Source organism: Sturnus vulgaris, chromosome 4, assembly GCF_052056855.1.
Source record: "Sturnus vulgaris isolate bStuVul1 chromosome 4, bStuVul1.hap1, whole genome shotgun sequence".
Lineage (NCBI taxonomy): Eukaryota > Metazoa > Chordata > Aves > Passeriformes > Sturnidae > Sturnus > Sturnus vulgaris.
This window is the reverse complement of record NC_142246.1, coordinates 8052397-8072407: the sequence shown is the minus strand read 5'-3', so window position 1 is coordinate 8072407 and position 20011 is coordinate 8052397. Positions and strand designations below refer to the sequence as shown.

At 43.2% G+C, this 20011-nt stretch overlaps 1 long non-coding RNA gene across 1 annotated transcript; it reads right to left on the bottom strand.

Annotated features, from left to right (window-relative positions):
* Positions 1-349: 349 nt before the first annotated feature.
* Positions 350-4698, bottom strand: LOC148223862 (uncharacterized). The gene is made up of 3 exons (XR_015803537.1): positions 4562-4698; positions 3902-4027; positions 350-3774 (listed from the first exon to the last, which is right to left on the bottom strand). It is a non-coding gene; the product is annotated as an uncharacterized LOC148223862 (long non-coding RNA).
* Positions 4699-20011: the final 15313 nt, after the last annotated feature.

Genomic DNA, 20011 nt, shown 5'->3' with positions numbered 1-20011 from the left:
TTGTGCCTTTTGAATGATTATAGCTGCTTCCTAAAACTAAGTAGAATTAAGTGACAAATACCAAAGATCAGCTGTTTCAGACACTGTTAAAACTTGCTCCGTGTTTTTGTGTGGAGTCAATGGAGTTGCTTGTATTTAGATTTGAAATGACCTAGCAAGTCTAAACTGGCCAGTATAAGTAGAAATTCTGACAGCTCCTTAAGGAAATTTAACCACACAATGATACCACAAAATCATAGAAGTCCATTTCAAAAGGGATGACTACTGAAGACCAGCAACAGGAACAACACAGCACTTACAAAATGTGCTGTCAGTCTCTCACAGAACTAGCCAGCAAAACTTTATAAAAGCCTACTAATGTATAAGATGAAAGGAGACACAGAAGAAAGTTCAGACTACAGTGGACATGCTAAATATAGATGGGGAAAAGAAAATGATGTTCCTAAACCACACTAGGTAGCTAAGCAACTAACCTACAAAATGCCAAGCTCAATTCTCCCCAAATTCCTCCAAGAACTGAAATGAACTCCTATAGCTGATACAAATCCTGAGTCACTGAGCAAAATCTCTGATAAAAAGAAGAGACGGAAAGAGAAAATAGCCATTAGCAAATCTTGCATAAGGAACTTAAACCCTATAATGAATCAGGGAAGGAGTAAAATCCATTCAAGGATACAGAGATGAACTCTAAAACAAATTGTGTCAAAGCCCAGGTGAATAAACTTTCAATTCATATAACCATTCTCCAGAGAAGACAGGAAATGGACTATAAAGACCCTTTTGGAAAAGCAAAGCATCATCTCGGGAGATTACTTAAAACAGTATGTTTGTTTTGTTGTAGAAAGAGAGAGAAACTGTTATGAGAAATAATTGCAAGTTTTTCTTATTTCTTCAGACTCTGAGGTATCTTCTTCAAATGGCAAGTTTTAGCACATTTTTTGCATATTTTTCCCTGCCAGAGCTCCTCTTCCTCAGATCAAGCACTGACTGCAGCTCACCATTTCTCAGCATGTCCAGGCACACACAGGTTGTGTGCGAATCCAGCTGTTTGCCCCAAGATGTGGGAAGAGCAGGACACAAGAGCAAGGCTAACGTACAATTTTCAAGGCTAAAATCTGGCAGCCTCAGCTAGAGTACTGACAGCATCTCCTGTGCTGACTAAATGTGACACTGGCTGGAAATTTTTTCTTAAAAGATGCTGGTCTAGGCAGGTTTAAGCTATTACTTGCCATGCCATTGCACAGCTCTGCAGGAGGTTTTTGCAGGCAAACCAAGCTCATTTAAGGAGGTGTGTGCATTGCACTATAGAGCCAGAGGAAAACTCTTGCCTCAACTTGAAGCAAGTAAAGTATTACATTCCTTGAGACCAGCAAATGTTCTGTTACATCCAAAGAGATACTTAAAATGTTGCATTTTACTCAAAAGTACAGACACAGTGAAGGTGAATTTTCAAAAGCAAAGCTCTGTAATTTCTCATGTATGTGATGACAACTTTGTGTTTACTTAACATTTTATGACGAAGCCAAATTCCAGATGTGCAAACACTTTGGCCAAACCACAAAAGCACAAAGGAGGTCAAAGATGCATCATTAACTGCATTAAATATTCCAGGCATAAACCCCTGAATTTAATATTTCATGAACAGTTAGCAATCTATTTTATGAGGATCTGTAAAATACCTTCATTTCTATCCTGCTGCCAGTAGTGAATTTGTTAGCAAACTGTATCTACTAACTTTGGTTAATGTAAATAAGGACACAGATATGCTGGAAACCAGGAAAATAATAGACTCAGATTTATAGCTGCTGCCAACTGGTGTAGCTCTGATGGCTTTGCTTCCTCTGTTGACATTCAGCTCACAGAATGACACCCACATTTAGGCATCTACAGGTGTGCATCAAAGTCCCCATTTCAACCTGTGGAGATGTAATTTCCCTCTCAGCTGACAGATGGCTTGCATGGTGCTTGGAACTCTGCTCACTAATGTAGCCCTGGATGTCTAAATGAAGTTATCTTCACAGACCCCACCCGAGGGTCAGATCCACAGTATGAGGAATACAAAAACAATCCTGGTGGGACAGATCTGTGCCTACTGCCCTCTCATTGTCATTGGCCAGTGCTCCATTCTGAAAAGAAATGGGCAAAACTCCTCCCAGTACAGGAAAGTGTCGTCCCTCTCTGGATCACAAATTTCCAACTCCCATCCTGTTCTCTTTCTCCAGATACTCCTATCAATTACTTAAACAGCCTCTCCTGCCAACTGTCACATTATTCTGGGTTCAGCATTATTTTTAACTCTTCTTTGCGGAGTTTACTGAATGCTGAGTGCCTGGGAAGATGCTTTTTCTAAAAACGACTTAGTGAGCAAGGTAAATCAGACCTTTTGCTGGAGCTAGTAAAGTATTAAATAAAAACTCCCATGTGATTTGCTTTCTCATGTTCAGTGATTACAATCAACTGCTGGACATGGCAGTATCAAAGTGTTGCCAGAGTGACTTTCTGCCTCTTTGTGAAAACCTGAAGAGAGATATTTTCTTCTTCCACAGAAATACAGCACTTACTAAAGGTTTAGACTGCTCTGAGTTTCATTTTTCTTACTTTGCTAATTTATCTTCTTGCCCTCAACTGGCCTGATGCTCCTTGAAAGATACCTGTTAGATTCATCCCTTTCTTTTACAGGTTATTCCCCTTCTAAGTGGTTTTTGAAGATGGGCCTTTTCCTCTAAAGGAGTGGGGTTTGTGCCACTTCTTTTTCTTTTGATGGCACAATGACAGCTTTGCTCCCAGGTTCCTGGTCTGTTCTCACTCCCTGTGTGCTCAGTGGCAGCAGTGAGCAGGATTACTGCTACTTCTTATCACCATCAAAGCTGCTTTTCTAGCTGTGATGGGCATGAACTCCAGTAAGCAACAGAGGGGACACGCAAGCAGAGGTAGTTACCAGTGGGGCACCTGCTCTTTCAATTAAAGTCACCTTTCCTTCAGACTTCTGGGCTGGCTAGAGCAAAGAAGGGGAAGAACCTGTGCAATGAAGCTCTATTTTTAATCTCAAAGGACAGTGTAGCTCTGCAACAAAATATGTGAGGACAGGTTTTTGTAAAAAAATGACGTAAGATCCACACATTTTCCGTTTCTAAATTTTTTCCATTTCTACCCTTATGGCTGTACACAGAAAAAAGGTACAGGTGCCCAGATAACTGCTGTATCCTCTGCTACTGCGATGCACAAATCCATGTCATCTAAGGAAGTATCCAGATACTTGCTCAGACTGTACAGTTGCTGGAGAAGCAGATGCCTCAAAACCTGTCATGTGAAGTATCTGTCAGACTGATGGCATTATTAAGATGAAATTATTTGCATTTTTACTAAGGTGTGTGAATCTGCACAAGCTGGACCTGAAACCAAAATATTTTGATTCAAGCAGAAAACAATCCCAATATTAGGTGGCAGGGGTTAGTTTTGGAACATATTCATTTAAAGGGAAAAAATGGGAGGAACTACTAAACTAGTAGTACCAGTAAACAAGGAAGTCCCTGAACAAATCTTTCGAGCCATGGGGCTTTAGGCTGATAAAAGTTCAGCTGCAAACATAATATCTCATTTCCACTAAAGTATTCTGCATTTAAGATTTTGGCTCATCCGAGGTCCACTGAAGCCAGCAAAAACACTCCCATTTTTTTCCATGTGTTTTAGGTCAGGAACTTTCTGAGGAAGATGTGTAACAAATCCAGCACATCGAAAGCAGCAGACACATTTCCGGGTTTGCAGAAAATCTACCTAGGGAGAGAAAACAGGCAAGAAAGACGACAATTTTTGTGATTTTTTTTTTTTTTTTTTGCAACAATATCTGACTGAGGATTAATTCTTTATCCCACTTAATAGTATTGGCCCCTTGTTCCCTTACCTTGCCAATGCGTGTAATAGTAATTTGTTGTCTCTTGTCTCACTGTGAGCTCCTTTGGAGCAAGGACTGTCTTTCTATTCTGGTTTTGTATGGCCCCTGGCCTAAGGGTTCCCATCCAAGAAGCCACTGCAACATAAAAAAACCCAATCAATAAATAATGACAATATCTCTTGTAAAGACAGCAAGCAAAAGTGCCAGAATTTGCACAGGTTTTGGCTGAGTTGAACAGTCCCCAAGTCCTCTACTGTGCCCTTCTGGCTACACAGTGCCAAAGGACTCCATGACTTTGTCCCAGCCCTTGCTAAAATGCTGGTGGGAAGTGCTGAGCCTTTTTGTCTACTCTTAATGACAAAGGTAGAGTCAAAGGCACTCAGCATGTTTCAAAAGATACTCAGTCCCTTGCAGGATGTGGCCCTGATGCATTGCAACTGTGCCATAATCAAGGAGGGTGAAATCTGTTACAAAGTCCTGGGTACTAAATCGTCCCTGTAGTAAGAAAAACGGGAAATTATACATGAAGCAGTACATTTTGGGAGGGCTTATTCTGACAGCTTGCAGTTCTCCTGAATGCTTTGCACAGATTTTGTAGACAGTGAAAACAACTGTCCTTCTGGCATGCTCTGGAGCTAATTCATCAAAAAGTAACAAGTTTTCCATTACCGGCTCCCTGTCCTCTTTCTGTAGGCATTCTGCCATTCTAGTTAGGTATCCTGGCATCTTGTGCTGGAGCATCCAGCAAGTCTCTTCCCAAGAGCTGTCCGCAGGCTCCCATTCCCTGCTCCCCAGCTCGCTGTTGCCTGGACAACATGCTGCAGCCCTCTGCGCAGGCATCAGCATCCACATCCACAAACGAGACCGTGCCACCGACATCACCTTCTGTGGCTCTAACAGCAAAGGCCCAAACTGCTAATTAAAAATAGATCAGAAGAGAGAGAAGCCAGCAGGCTTCGAGCCTCATCTGAAATGTATGAAGCAAAGACTTCGGGTGACATCAGGAAGCGCTGACTAAGTGATCCGGTCCCCAGGACTCTCACTAATACGACAAGCGCAGCCTAGAGATGAGACTGACTGTTAGGACTAATTAAGCTGACTCGCCGCAAAGCGGCCACGAGATCAAAAATTCCGTGTAAGGTCGATAAGCCCGGCAAGTCTTTGTGGAGGGGATGCCTTTGCAGAGGGCAACTAAGGGCCGCGTTGAAAGCGAAACGTTGCCTCAGAACAACAAGAAATGCCCCCAGAAGCGTGAGGGAGGGCGGATAGCCACGCCGCCTAAGAGCAATAAGAAATGCCCTCAGAAGCGTGAGGGAGGGCGGATAGCCACGCTGTGGGCTCGGCGGGCGATGCTGGGCCCCGCAGCAGGGCCCGGCCCGGGGGCCCCTGCAGTACCGGGTGCTGCCAGCAGGTGGCGGGGCGGCTCCCGGGCCGGCGGCGCTGAGCCACGGTCCGGGAAAATCCGGGATGGCCGCAGGGACCGAGAGCCAGAGGGACCCAGAGCCGCGGGGACCAAGAGCCACAGTGACCCCGGCCGTGTAGGGACCGAGAGCCACAGGAAGCGAGAGCCGCAGGGACCCAGAGCCACGGGGATCGAGAGCCATAGTGACCCCGGCTGTGTAGGGACCGAGAGCCACAGGAAGCGAGAGCCGCAGGGACCCAGAGCCGCAGGGACCCAGAGCCGCAGGGACCCAGAGCCACAGCGACCTCCGGTCGTGCAGGACCTCGGCTTGCCCTTAACCCATACCTATGGCTACCGAAAGCGCTTCCCAGCCTAAGTTTTCTACAAACTCATTTAAATATCCAAACACGTAATAAAGGTGTTTCCATTCTAGTTCGAGTTTCTCTTTATTTAAAGAATAAAAATCAATGAGTCAGGTCCTTTTCTGATTCTCGCCCATCTCACTTTCAGGCCTTCAACATCCCAGCAGCTGGGCATTGATTTGAAAACAATTATTTCCCTGCTTTACTGTTAGCTGTAGAAATCATTGTGGTTATGAAATACATTTCAATGTAAGCAACACTTTTAGAGGCAAGCAGCAGTGCTGAAACACTGAAAATGATTTCCCTTATCAAAGGCGGCAACGAGGAGAGGGAAGCGAAAAGCAAGGATTGTAGGCTGACTGTGCTAAATACAAAAGGGAAGGTAGTTTAAAATGGACATTGATGCATAAACTACAAGGTGTCCTTGAACCTCAGAGCTATAAGAGGCAGTGGAAAGAGCAAAACCCCACTCAGAAAATGCTTGGATTTAATTGTCCTTGTATTAGTTGTGTACTTGTGCTGGGAGCTCCACAGACTCCATGATACTTTGTCAGGGATGAGAAGGGAATGGGAACCCTCATGTCTAGGGAAGAGGGATGCTCAGAGGAGAAAGCACTGCTCTCGCTGTTGCTCCATGTACAGAATATTTCTTTCATAACTACAGGTAAAGCACTCAGATGTCCAGCCACAGAAAAAAATCAGACTTCTCAGTGACTTTGTGGATTTAAACTCTGAGGTCTTTGTGCTTTGATTTTCTAACTGCAAAAAGAGACAAACGCATTTGCCTGCTGGAAGCAGAAAAATGTTGACAGATAACACAGGGCAGGGGCCATACCTGCAAAGGAAGTCTACAAAGTAGGTTTATCACCAGGGGGTTGATTTATCTGTCATCAGCCAGATAAGTAAAAGTGTTCTCAGTCTGACAAAATCCATCTTGTTCAGCAGGTGAGTGCTAACAGACAAGCAGGTCCTTAGTTTTCCTGGATGGCACCAAAATCTCATGTTTTCCTTACTGAAAAGACTGACTTTCACTCTAGAAGCTGCTTGTCACCTGTGACCAGCTGTGTCCACCACAGCACTCTCAGCAGTGAAAATGACAAATACCCTGACACAAAGACAGAAATCCACTCGAACCCAAATGTCTCTTTCTTCCTGAAATCAGAGCAGCTCTTTTTCTCAGGACAGTGGCAGTTGGATCAGGTCTCACCCCAAGTTTCGATCGCTTCTGCAAAACAGCCAGAGAATATTTTTGGATGGAGTTGTCAGCAATAACCTTGGGAATAATCTCTCATATTTGCAACTCAGGAGCAAACTTCCTATGTAAAAACCCTATGGGGTCAAAGGATGCCAACCTCTGCCATATAAGGGGGACAGCAAGTTTTATCCAGTAAGAAACACTGGAAGTACTTTTTTCTCCCACACCACAGCTTCACTTGCTTGCTGCAGCTCACTCCTTCCTATGTCTCAGCAAGCCGTAATGTAAAAATCAAACCAATCCTGCTTAAAATTTGCACTGAAAATCATCTGGGTACCTTTGTGAGGGGAAATGCCCTAAGCATCAACTGCGAAATTCAACATCATTAACTGTCCCAGTTTATCCCCATATGCACAGAGCAGGAGAGAAAGGAAAACCACCTCGGCTACATCCCACCCATAAGAATGGAGAGTCTCAGTGGATGCAGGGATGTAAAGAGGAGGCTGAGTACAAGCAACTGGCAGCACACACAAGTCAAGTTGTTTAAGGAAATAAAAAAACGGGATGTGCTAAAAGCCAGCCATTGTCTCCTCTTGGAGAGTCGCCCACTCTGCAGGCACTTACTGCTTCTGTCAGCTTTCGGGCTGAATTTAATATTTGCAGAGCTCTGGAGATGACCCTATCTGGATTTGTGTGACAAACAGCATGAATATAAAATCCTCCTTCTCCAGAGGCACCTGATTGGAGCTCTATTTTTCTTGCCAAAGCATCATCTTCTGCCTAATCTAAAGGAACTTGGCCCATCAGTGCAGCCCGACATTCTTTGGAGCATCATCAGAGCTTTCGAGACCTACATTAGCTGAGTATCCGGCAAGCTTCCAGTCCCCCTAAATATTTTCTAAGCACTCAGCTCCCGGAGGGAAGAGATTTAAGAAGAAATTGGCATGCAGTAAAACTACTTGTATTTGTTCTGCCACTGTCAGAGAAATAGCTATGGGCTTCTTTTGGAAAGCTGCAGGTTTCCACTACCATTTTGACATTTGTGCTGTTTTGTTTGTAGCTGACAGGGCTTGAAATGATGAAAAATCAATTCACCTGGTCCCCAACCAGGTGAAGAGAGTTAGCATCTCTGTACACTACTATTTCACCCTTGTCTCATGGCAGTCTGTGCCCTTGGGAACTGAAATCCCTGCCCAATCCCTCCCTCTTTTTCTGCAATGTATTCTGTAGCACACAGCTCATCCCCACTGCCATGAAAATGAGATCTTCTGGCATTCTCCTTCTGAGTATAATAGGCTGGGAATTTGCAGAATATTCCTTAGCTGAACTTACAACACTGGTAAAACTGCCTGGTTCTGCAGCAGATACCCAGGTGGGGTCATGGAGACTGAGGTGAAAATCCCATGGAGGGGAAAGGTGGCCAGAAGGGCAAGCAAGCAGCCCCCAGACCCAGGAGAGGTAAGAGATTGGTTGGTTCCCTTTTGCTGCCATCTCTTTTGATCCGTGCCCACCACAGCTTCTGCCAAGGGGAGTGAAGCTGCTGGAGATGCTGTGGTTCAGTGTCATGTCTTGCACATGGCATCTCCAGGTGAAAGGCAGAAACTGCAGTTGGATCTGCATTTATGGAATTTTCCTACATTTATTGGAGGAGCTGAAGCTCAGTAACACCACAGTGCAAAACCAGTGCAAATAGCCTGACCCAGACTTGTCCATGCATCAGCCAATTCCCCTTTCACGGGTGCTCCTCCCAGATTTGGCAGTGCTGTCATAGGACATAAATCCATAGGACTCACCCCAATTGCCCCAGTCCCTCTGTGGGGAATATTTTAGCCCAGTGGTTACAGGCAGAACACCCAGCCCCACAGAAGTGCAGGTGCACTTCAGACAATTCACCAGTGGAGAAAAAAAAGTGAATTTAGATGCTGGCATCATTGGGAATTCTTGACACACATTGACCAGGCAAACAGAAGTAAAACAAATACAGACTGATTCCATGTGAGGCTGTCTTGAAAACAACTCCTATGACTCAACATGACACCCTGTCAGGCCATATTTGCTCTGAGGTTACCAGCACAAAGCCAAAAACTGACATGTTACTGCGGCTGTATGATAAAACACAGAATAGCTCAAAAAAATTAGATTTTTTCATTTCCACCCAAGTTGTCTAACATCTGTAGAGAGATTTCTGCTGAGGCAGATACAAGTGCCTCCTGCTGCACAGATGTAACACAGAGAAGAATTGGACTTTCAAAAGCTGTGGAAAAGTTCTGCCCAATGCCATGGTAAACAGTCCTTATAGGCTTGTACCTCACTATAAAATGTGGCAGCCTTGTCAAGTATCTTAGCGTAGGATTTTCCCATAGGATTTTACTCTAAGCATTTAAGATTGATTCTCTAACGCTCAAAGAACATAGACTGACCCTCGTCTTCAGGCTGCAAAACATGTCCTGGGGCTATTTAAGTGACCAGTGTTGACATTAAGTGTTGGGCAAATTCTTACAGATATTCCTCCATCCCCCACTTCCTGTACAGGGTATATTCTCGTTTCTCAATGTGGGTTTTAGGTTTAACACTAAATTACTAGAAGGTAAAACTGCCAACAGTCCACACCTCTGCTCATTGACTGATAATAGAAACAAAGAAAGAGAAATATTATGAGCAAACCTTTTTCATGAAGCTTGTGTAACTTGTTTTGCAAAACTGTTTTCTGTGTTTCAATGCATGTTCAAGATTTACACTGCCACAGTTTGGCTGTGTTAATCTTTAACTAGCCTACACAGCACATGGGCTGATCAGACAGGCAGCTCTTGGAGGGAAGAGGACAGAAAATACAGCCATAAGGAAGGAAAAATGTGTAGGAGTTCAGTTTACAAACCAATGAAACCAATCCATGGGCTATAAATCAGGATGAAGTTAATGTGTTTTACTTCAAGAAGACCCCATGCATTGAAAAAATGAAGTCTGACTGAACTAATGAGACTGATTCAAACATAATGGAAAAGATATTTGGTGCTGGTGTGACAGCAGAGCATTGCTAGGAGCAGTCTTTGTTAGATCTGTTTTATTGCAGACATGCTGGTTTGGTTCTTGGCATCACTGAGCCAGGGATGTTCACACTAGGAAGCTGAACCCAAATCATCTTACATTTCTGGTCTAAAGCTGGATACTTGGAGCCACTTCTGAAGCAAAGCAGCTGCTTTTTGTTTTTGCTTTGAATTACACAAAGAAGAGAGAGTGTCTGTGTTGCACTGAGCCCTGTGTATGGGTGTACTAGCTTGGCATTCATGGCAATTTTCAGCCAACAGGAGAAAGTGATACCTCATATTGTGCAGACATGGCAGCTCAGAGGGGTCCTGGTGATCACAAGCTCCCTGTGGCATTCTGGTTGAGATTTTATCCTTTCAAGGAGGATGGCATGAAAATACGCGTGACACTCAGACTGCTCAGGGATCACTCGTTATTGTAGGAAGGATACTGCCAAACCATCAGAAGATTGTCAAGATTCAGTGACTGCCAAATTCTGGCACTGTGTCATGTCCTCTGGGCACTATTTTGTCCTACAAAGAGATGCTAAGGGACAGAAAAGTAAGATCTGCCTTACATTCAAAAGAGAGCTTGTCATTCAAGCAACATACAGCAAGTCCTCAATATCAAACAGAATTTGTGAGTTGTCCAGACAGATTTCCCAGACACTACCAGGCTGGTTTATTAGTGTACCACAGCTGTCAAGAGTGATGTGCAGTTGCTGCTGAACAGCACACACAGTGTAGGGTAAGTTCCAGAACCGTGGGGCAGGAGCTGTGAGCTGGGATGTTTTCAGAGATCTCGTACCATTGCAAGTGAGAATCATTTTAAGGCTCCCCTGAACACAAAGGCTTAGCAGATAAGGAAATGGGCTTTGCTTCTAGGTCATCATATATGAAATAGCGGGGTGAAGTTTATTGAAATAAATACAGATACAGCATTTGCATGCTGCTGTTTTTTTGTAAATGTTCTCTTTTATTTTACACCATTATTAGTTACTGCCTCTGCCAATTTTATCTTACTGCGATCCTTTGTCCCTAAGGCAGATCAATTTTCATTCTATTGAATACCTGGAGAAAGGGGGAAAGGTTTTATACAATGTCCTTTGTTCCTTTTATTTTCTTTCTTAGTTTTATGGAATTTCTCCACATCAAAAATACCATGGTATTTTGTCTGTCTTTGTGATTGAAATTACACAATGTTAAGAACTGTATATTCATTTAAGTTTTAATTTTCATATAAGCAGTTTCTTCAAGTGACAGAAGTTTAGATTGACTTTGTCCTTACTGTATATCTGATGTTCCAGTCCCCAAAGGATGTTGAATTAATAGGCTTTGTTCCCTATATAATGAAAGCCAGAAGAAAATAATTACATGTAAAGATGTTTACAATTTGAGCTTTCTGAAGCTCTGAGTTTTTAAAATTCCCAGTGAATTTAGTGGAAAATGCAAATGTAAAAAGCCAGATCATTAATGACTAGGGATGAGTTTATGGCTATTAAATAAATTTGCTTCTGGCTGATGATAAAATTAATGGGGTTTTGGATGTATTAATAAAGAGATTAAAAACTTGAAAAAATGATTTCTAATGCTTTGACATTTCATTTCTATCTTATTCCTAAAATGTCTTTGGACCATGAGCACTACAGACAAGTAAATATTGTATAATTATATTTGCATTCCAGATTGATTTTAAAGGTCTACAAGGATAAACTTGATGATGAAGACAGAAAGTTGGGGCTATGATCACTTTTCAGTTCTCCCGTCAACCACTTTTGATGAATCTCCTCACATAAGTACCAGCACTTCCCCCACTGCCCTGTTTTGGGAGGAAAATCAGCAGGTGGCTCAGAGAGCTGTGTCATGGGGATGACAAAGGCCATGCTGTTTCTTAGGTACGTATTGGAAACTAGCAGCTGATCACCTTCATCTACCCCCAAGACGTTCCTTTGTCCAAATGACACGTCAGGGTGCAGGGGGTCACATTTTCTGCTTCTCAGGGGAGCATTGCTGCCCTTTCTTGTCCTGTCTGTTCCTGACACATGTGGGGACAGTCACTCATTCTAGTGACAGTGCAGAGAAGGGACAACCCCGCTAACCCCTGCGGGCTGCTGGCTGCAGGGGGGAGTTGCCTGGCTGGACACAACTCACTGCAAGTTTCCAGCTCCTCTGATCCACTGCACTTCTCCTGAGGGCTGAGGGGCTGGTCTGAGGAGCCGTGCAGAGTGAGTTTGGATGATAATGAACCATGGAGTGTATCTGACACTGCAAGGTAGGGAGCAGTTAAAACCCTGAGGTAGCACGATTTTACTTGTCTCCCCTAACATCAGCACATGTGACACAAGCAAGGAGCAAAGCCACTGAATAAGAAAATGCCATCCTAACATACCTTTTTCAGGGTAAATCTGCCCTTTATCTCATCCAAACAAAAGCATGTGTAGTGTTTTTCACAGTCCCCAAATGAGCATAATAGCTGCTGGCAGTGAATCTACTTTCATCGTTATCAAGGGTCTTGTGATTATGTGTGTTACTGGTTCCTGTTGAGACTGTTACACTGAAAACCATTTGTGGAAAATTAAAATGGATAAAAGCTTAAAAATCTAGTATCATGTTTCACTGTTGTCTTCTAAGGAGTGAAATTAAACTACCTATGTAGGGGAGAAAGCCAAGAGCCCTTGTAAACAGAAACATCTATTTGCATGGAGTGTTTACATCTAACAGATGTGCTTTATCCTTGATAATTTACCTTGTTTGGGTCCAGGACAGCTCAGACATTATTTAAGCATGGAGTGAGGAACAGACACTTCCCCTGTGCTGGATTGAAGCGTGTGCACAGGTACAAGCCTGCCTGCAGAATGTACTGACCCTTTGGCAGGTTTTGGCACAGATTAGAAAAGTGCCAGCTGAACCAGAAAAAAAATCATAGGGGTGTCATCAGATGGGGATTAGTTGTCTGGACCAGCTTTCCTGACTTTGGCCTTAACCAGTATGAGCTGGCATGGAGATAAGTGAGATGAAGGACCAGCCTTGATCAGAGCACATCCAACCTGCATCATGGAGCCTGGGAAAGGCTCATGTCCTTGGAAGATGCAATGCCACTGAAATTCATGTCAGCGCTAAAATTCCACAAGAGAGCACTGCAATCAAGAAGGTCTTTACATTTACTTCTTGTTCATGATAAATAAGAAAATGGGCTATGGGATGACAGGAAATTTAAGGGGGGGCTTTCTAGGTGCAAACTAGAGGAAGCCACAAAGTTAGAGAGAGTTATTTTTATTTTTTCTAATTTTGACATCACTTATCTCATGGAGGATGATGCCAGTTCTTTTTACTTGAACCCTTGCATTACTGGTTCTAGCAGTGTTAGAAGGTTCTCCTGTGTTAAGCACACACCTGAGGTATTTTTGGGGTGCTCTTTCTCACAGTGCCCACAATTTTACCTCTCCATTTTCTCTGGCCTCCCTGGCTTGGCTCATTGGGTTACTCAGGACAGCAGAGCCTGATCAGAGAAAGCAAAGTGGCTGAGATGGCACCTGATAAGACTGAAGTGGTGCTGACTGGCTAAGAAAAGCATCCAGAAGATGCATTTGGGGTGATTTTTAGCTCAGCCTTTTGTTGATGGAGTTTGCTGCCTAAGGGCACAGGTCTGCAGCCCTGGTGGTGCCAGCAGGAAGTCTGAGGCCCTGCTCTGAGTGCAGGATGTGCACAGTGATGTTCCATACCACCACAAGCCTATCTAGTCTGTGCCTAACCTCTCCAGAAGGAGTTTAGCTCCTGGCTTGTTCTGTAATGTGTGTCAACCTTGGTTATGCATCACAAAGTGTGCAATGGTCATCACACCTTCTTCTGCTCTGTAGCTTCTATTGCTCTCTCCACATCCTGATACTGGGGAGAATTTGTTTTCTCTGCCTTGTTGGGACATTGGCAGTCTTGGTTATGTGGTGACTGACATATCAATTTATTTAGGGATGTTTAATAAAAGACATCATGATCATAACTGTAAAACACACAAGGCCAGCTACATGAGAGGAGCCGTTTCCTGGTAAATCCAGCCCTCATTTGTGCTTATATTTCAAAGATTTCTTCAGGCAAGTCTCAAGACAAGTTATCAGTAGATAAAAGAAGGCTCATCTGCAGATTTAATTGCAGATGACAAAGTATGGGTGAAGTGAGTATTTTGCTACACAAGGCCCAGTTAATGTCTAGGAGTAGTAGCAGTACATGGCAATACAGTATGAAGAATTGTCAAACTTCTGCTTTACCAGAACTGTCACCAGTGGCCAAAAAGAAGAAAAAGTAAGAAAGGAGAAAAAAAAAAAGGCACTGCCAAGTCAGGTGACAGAGAGATGACTCTAAAGAACTACAAATCAAAAGAAGGCAGCATAAATAATGTAACATTAACATCCACTTTCTAGAGCAGGCAGGATGGTGCAGGGCTCTGCTGGTAGCTATGAGAGCTGCTGGTAGCCCTGGTACTCTGTTCTGCTGGGTATGAGCACTTCTCCAGACATTTAGACAGAGGAAACTGGTCGACACTGGGTTTTGCAGCAGAGTGATTTTTAGTATTATTACTGAAAAGTAGAAGTTTCATCTACCACCTGAAATCTGGTGCCCTCTTCCTACAGGTCACTTCAAATTAATAGGGCAGCTATTAACCCAAATTGCTTCCAAGAGAAACCAGACAGGCATTAGAAAAAGGGAATCTGAGTTTCAGTCAATTGATTGGGAAGTGGGGCACATGGGGATTACAGGTGCTGCCAAAACTGCTCTGGAGGCTGAGTTAGTTCTGATGAGCCCAGAAGCTGTATCTGTGAGCCCTACATAAGTGAAGAACACCACATTGTGTTCCCCAGTGAACTATAATGGTGCTTTTAATGTAGAGAGAAAATTCTTCTTTCCTGACAATTGCTACAGAAGAATGGGTATTTTTTGGCCTTTTTCTCTCTGTTGCTTTTATGTAAGAACTAGCTTCAACTTTAATTTTTCCTTGAATAGATTTTGTGAGGCTGCAGGCTGACCCAAAAGCCCTCAGCAAGCAGAAGAAAAATGCTAGTGCCAACAGCTCTGCAATAGCCTGCGGCAGCTCAGCAGTGCACTGAGCAGCCAGAGTACCAGAAGGGCAGTTTGGGAGCCCATTGCTGCTCATCTCCACTGCCTAATTGGCAGAAAACTCTGTAATTGCTACAAGTCAACAACACCAAGAGTTCAACACAGAAATCAAACAGGGGGGCAAATTAAATGACTGTACATAGCAGGTACATGCTTCTAGGAGAGCCAGAGGCTGTGCATCTCACAGCAGGTGAGCTGCAAAGCAAGTCCTTACCAACATATGCACAGAACCTCCAGTAGGAAATGGACTGACCTCAGTGAGAATGCTGATGAGCAGGGAGTTTGGCAAGTGTTGAACTCATGGCACAGAAAGCAAGCCTCACACAGTTGGGTTAAGAAGTGAGAAGCCTTTGCTTTCTTGTGTAAAGAATTTATGGACACACCTATCCCAGGAGACCAGGGATAGCTCCTTCCTGCTTAAAGAGAAATGTAGCTCTCTAGCTCTGCTGTATTTCCATGTGCAGGGACCAGGCTTTTAACTAACCTCAGGTAAACCTTGAAAAATGGCACTCAGTGAAATGCACAAGAAACATCCAGGGTTTATTCCTTTTGATTCATGTAACCCATCAAAATGGCCTTCTGCCCAGACTCTCACACGTCCCCTCTGCTGCATCATCTTGTCTCCCACTTCTCTGCAGACTTATAGAAGAGCAGCCAAAACATAAGGGCAGAGTGATTTCAAAGAAGCAGTGCCAGCCTGCCCTATAAATAATGCATACAGATCTTTTGTAGTGGTGAATTTTGCTTCTGAATCATCAGCTGTGTTATCTTTCCCATTCCTGTCTTCTGCTGCAGCCTTCCTGTAACCCTCCTAGAATTAAAGTAATGTAAACAGCAGATTTGAAGTGTGGTTTTTACTATGGGTTCAGCAACCCATCAAATGGATCTTTCTACTCACTGACTTGACAGATGAGCAGAACTTCTTATCCAGGGAACAAGAAGATATGGAGGAGGTGCTCAAAGATGGCAGTGGAGAAAAGGCCTTGAATTATAACAGCGCTGCAGTGCTCAGTGAGAAAGGACATTAAATACAGATTATGAGAAAGGACATTAAATACAGTTTTTGTGAAGCAAACAGGACTGTATCCAAGACAAACCTGACCTTGCCCATCCATTTTACCATTTCAGGGAGAAAAACTCCAAAGGTTTCAGATACTGGTGAGCCAGAAGTAGAAATTCAGACATTTTCCTGTAAGTCAAAATCTACTTAAAACTGATGGCTGACTTCAAGATATCATGCTATATCAATACAGTGGTGTATGAGCAATTGGCTGAGATATGTTTGTGCAGTTTTCTTCCTTAAATCAAATTCAGAAGTTTGAGATTTGCAAATTGAAGAGCTATTGACCCAATAATCTGTTTGTTTTGCTTGAAGAGGCACAGATCCTGCTGAAAGTGTCATTCCAGCCAGGAAAAAATGTGATCACTTCAGGAGTTCAGATGTGGGGCTGAATATTGTACTTCCATGTCTGAAAGATTGCCAGAGTGAAAGAAATAAATGTCATAAGGTCTGAACTGTGGCTCAGAGCATTTATAATTGTACCAAGCGTGCTAATGGCTCTGAAGCAGAGACTAAGTGCATGAGACAGCCCCCCATGTCTTCTGCAGGAAGTCAAACAGATCTTAAAAACAAAGGAGATAATACCATCAAAAACAATGCCCTGCAAGCCTCCACCAGCTGAATTTTATTTATATAAAGATGCTTGCAGATCCAAAAGCACACAGACCTACTTATTGTCATTCCCTCCTATCCATCAGTTTGGTCTTGCTGGCTCTCTGAGGCTGAGTACTGAGGCCAAACAATGCACTTGGCTTCCCAAATGTCCACAGAGGTCATTGCTGGCCGAAGGGATATACTTTTTTCTCTTCCTACCACTTATTCTTCTTTGAGAGGCTGAACCTAATTGTTGACCACACTTGCCTGAGAGGAACTTACCCACCAAAATTTGAACTGAGCCCTGCAGTTGTGCCTTAGGTGTCTGTATGGCCCCATATTTTTGGATGCCAGTGTCATAAAGTTAGTTCCATTCTCAGACAGCAATAGATGGAGTAGCTCTTCAAACATGTGCTTTTTCTGCAATGGTAATAAGTAGTGGGGAAGCACCGTAACAACCCAACCTATTAGCACATAAACTGCTGTCCCTCCCCACCCTCAAGTGGGACAACTCTCTCTTCTGAAACTATGGAAGTTGGTCCCTTCTTTTTCTCAAGATACTGCAAAGCTCAGAGACAGAGATTGCTGAGCTCTTCCTTTTCCTTTCTTCAGCTTTTGTACAGTCAGTGTTGGCTGTTCAGGGGACAGGATGGAGAGCCCAGAATGGTACTGACTGGTTGCTGTACCCTGCTGGAAGCCTGTACCCTGCTGGAAGCCTGTACCCTCGTGGAAGCCTGACAGAATTTGGAGTGTTCCCTTGCCTCCCCCACCTCCCAGTGCTGGCAGCATGGGGACAATGCACTGGTGATCTCTGTATCCTTTCTTTTCTATCTCCATGCCCCTGGATTTTAATATGTTCCGGGCTGCCCCTCTTGTGTGAGTATCCCAGTTTAGCTGAAGCCTCTAAGATAGCACCATTCACACACAGTGTGGCTGATGAGTCATGCCCACTTAATGTCTTGAAGGACTGGACTCCACTTGTCCCACTGCTGCTGTTCTGTTCCCCAGCAACAGCACAGGTCCTCAGGAATTTCAATCACTTCCACTGCATCCTGGTATTTTGTTCCCTGAACATTGAGTTCTCCCCATCTATTCCAGGAGCAGGTGGACACCTGGGTCACTTGGATGCAATTACTTGCAGCACATTCCTCCACGGGCATTTCTATTCCCCCTGAGCACAACGGATCATTAGTGATCTGTTACTTGGATCATTAACTATTATTTATGCAGAAACTCAATAGAACATTGTCAACTTGAAAAACCATGTTCCTCAGTGAAAACATGAGTTGTTGTTTAAGCTGAAAACATTGACCAAATTTTCTTTTTCAACTTCTTAATGCCCTTGCCAGCAAGCTGAGCAAACCTATGCCATTTTCTTTCTGCACTTCCATTTGTGTTTTCTAGTTCAGTCCTTGCTACCACTGTTAGACTCTTCTTGGGCAGAAACAACAAAACTCAATAAAACCTATTTATTAGAATACTACTTAAGATAAGCTTCCCTTTCTAATGACATAAACCTTCCTTATCACATATAGCTGTGCTTTCCTCAGGCATTTTCTAGCAGTGACTCTTTCAGCACAAAAGAATAAAGCTCCAAAGTGCTGTGATTGAAAGCGTGCCAACCTTTATTGACACGGAAGGAAGCGCCAAGGCTTTGGAGAACTGCGAAACAGAAGCCTGAGGAGAAAGAGTTACATTATGTATAAGAAGATATTCTAGAAAATACCCAAAGGGAAAAACGAGCCAGCCTTGAACAACTGTGACAGACTTCCAGCCTCAGCACTTAGATTTTTTTTTAAATCTGGTGATGAGAGCTGATCAGGAAGCTGAAATCAATGAAAGACAAAGATTCACAGGTTCCACACAGTGATGAGCTTCTGTATAAAGTTAGATGACCCAGAAAAGGAATGACAGGTGAAAGATTTAGTTTCCTATTTTCTATTAGAAATTTGTAAGAATGGGGTTTTCAAACTTCAAGAGAGGCAAATTCTAACTTAAATGTAGTAAAAATTCAGGGAGAAATGTAGAATTGCATCATGCTAACAAATGCATGGAAACATAATAATCATCAGTGTTTCAGCCTGGTTGTCTACACAAATGTGGCAGGCAAAGAGACAGCAGGCACTGGAAGGACTCAGAGGTCCAAATGTACTCAAGACATTAACAAAACAAATCACTCTAAAACAATAAGAAACCAGACTATGACTGACAACCAGATTTATACATTAACAGCTTCAGGCCCCTCTCACACAGTTCAAATTCTTGAGTGATCTTGCATGTATTGTAGGGCAGTCACAGGTATCGATGCTTTGTCTGGAACCTCCTAATATTTCAGATATCTGGTTCCACTGAGGAGCTTATTCCTTTACAGTTATCCTAAAAGCATGGTGAAGGAATTGATTCATAGTACAGGTTAATCTATTCCAGAAGACCACACCCAGCATCCTAAAACAGAGCTTAAAATGGCAATAGCATAGTCATGCTTTTCCAAATAAAGATATTAAATGGTTTATATTCTAGCTAAGCTGTGCAAATGCCAACATTTTAACTTACAAAAAGCACTTGTTTTCCAAGAAAATGTATCAGCTTAACACAGCTTAAATCCCACTGTGATCTACCTAGACCCTTTCTGTCTCATCCACAGTATTTTCAGTCCCTAGAAGACCCTTTTAAGGACACTCTAAGGAATGTCCTCTCTGTCTATAAAATCTGCAGGCTGAGGAAACTGTTGGTTTGTTCAACCCCTCTCCACAACTTTCTCAGCCCCAGTTTCCAGCACTTCATTCCAGGTTTGACAGGAGTCAGCCTGAAGCCTTGCTCCTTCCCATTTCCTCAGAGATTCCTGATGGATAGACCTTGGGCTGCTGGGTATGGCAGCACCTGCTTATCTCTTCATTTATTAAAATTCATCTTAAAATGTTTCACTCACAAAATTCTTCAAGTTAAACCCCCAGCTTGCTTTTCTAAATATCTTTTTGAAATAATTGTCCTCAAGGAATAGGCTGGAGCCCTTCTGTTTCTTTCAACCTTTCCCAGCCAGAGTGTCACTTTTTCAGCAGGGCCTATTGTAAAGTCCCAAACAATTGTTCTGCAAATGCTGTTTCCAAAAATAGCATTTGGGTAGTTTGCACACTACACTTCCATCTGGAGATCTTTTCTCAGCGGCTCCAAACATGGATACATAATGGAAAATACTGTCATGGCTTGAATAATGGCTCCATTGAACATGGAGCAAAACTCACAAAGCAATGAATCCCAAAGCATGCTGAGCCCTCAAGGTCCAATTTTCCAAAGCTGTTAAGCATGGATGTATGTTGTTTTAAGCAAGCTGCTATTGTAGCACCTCTCAAGATTTATTGTTTGTATTCTGGTGG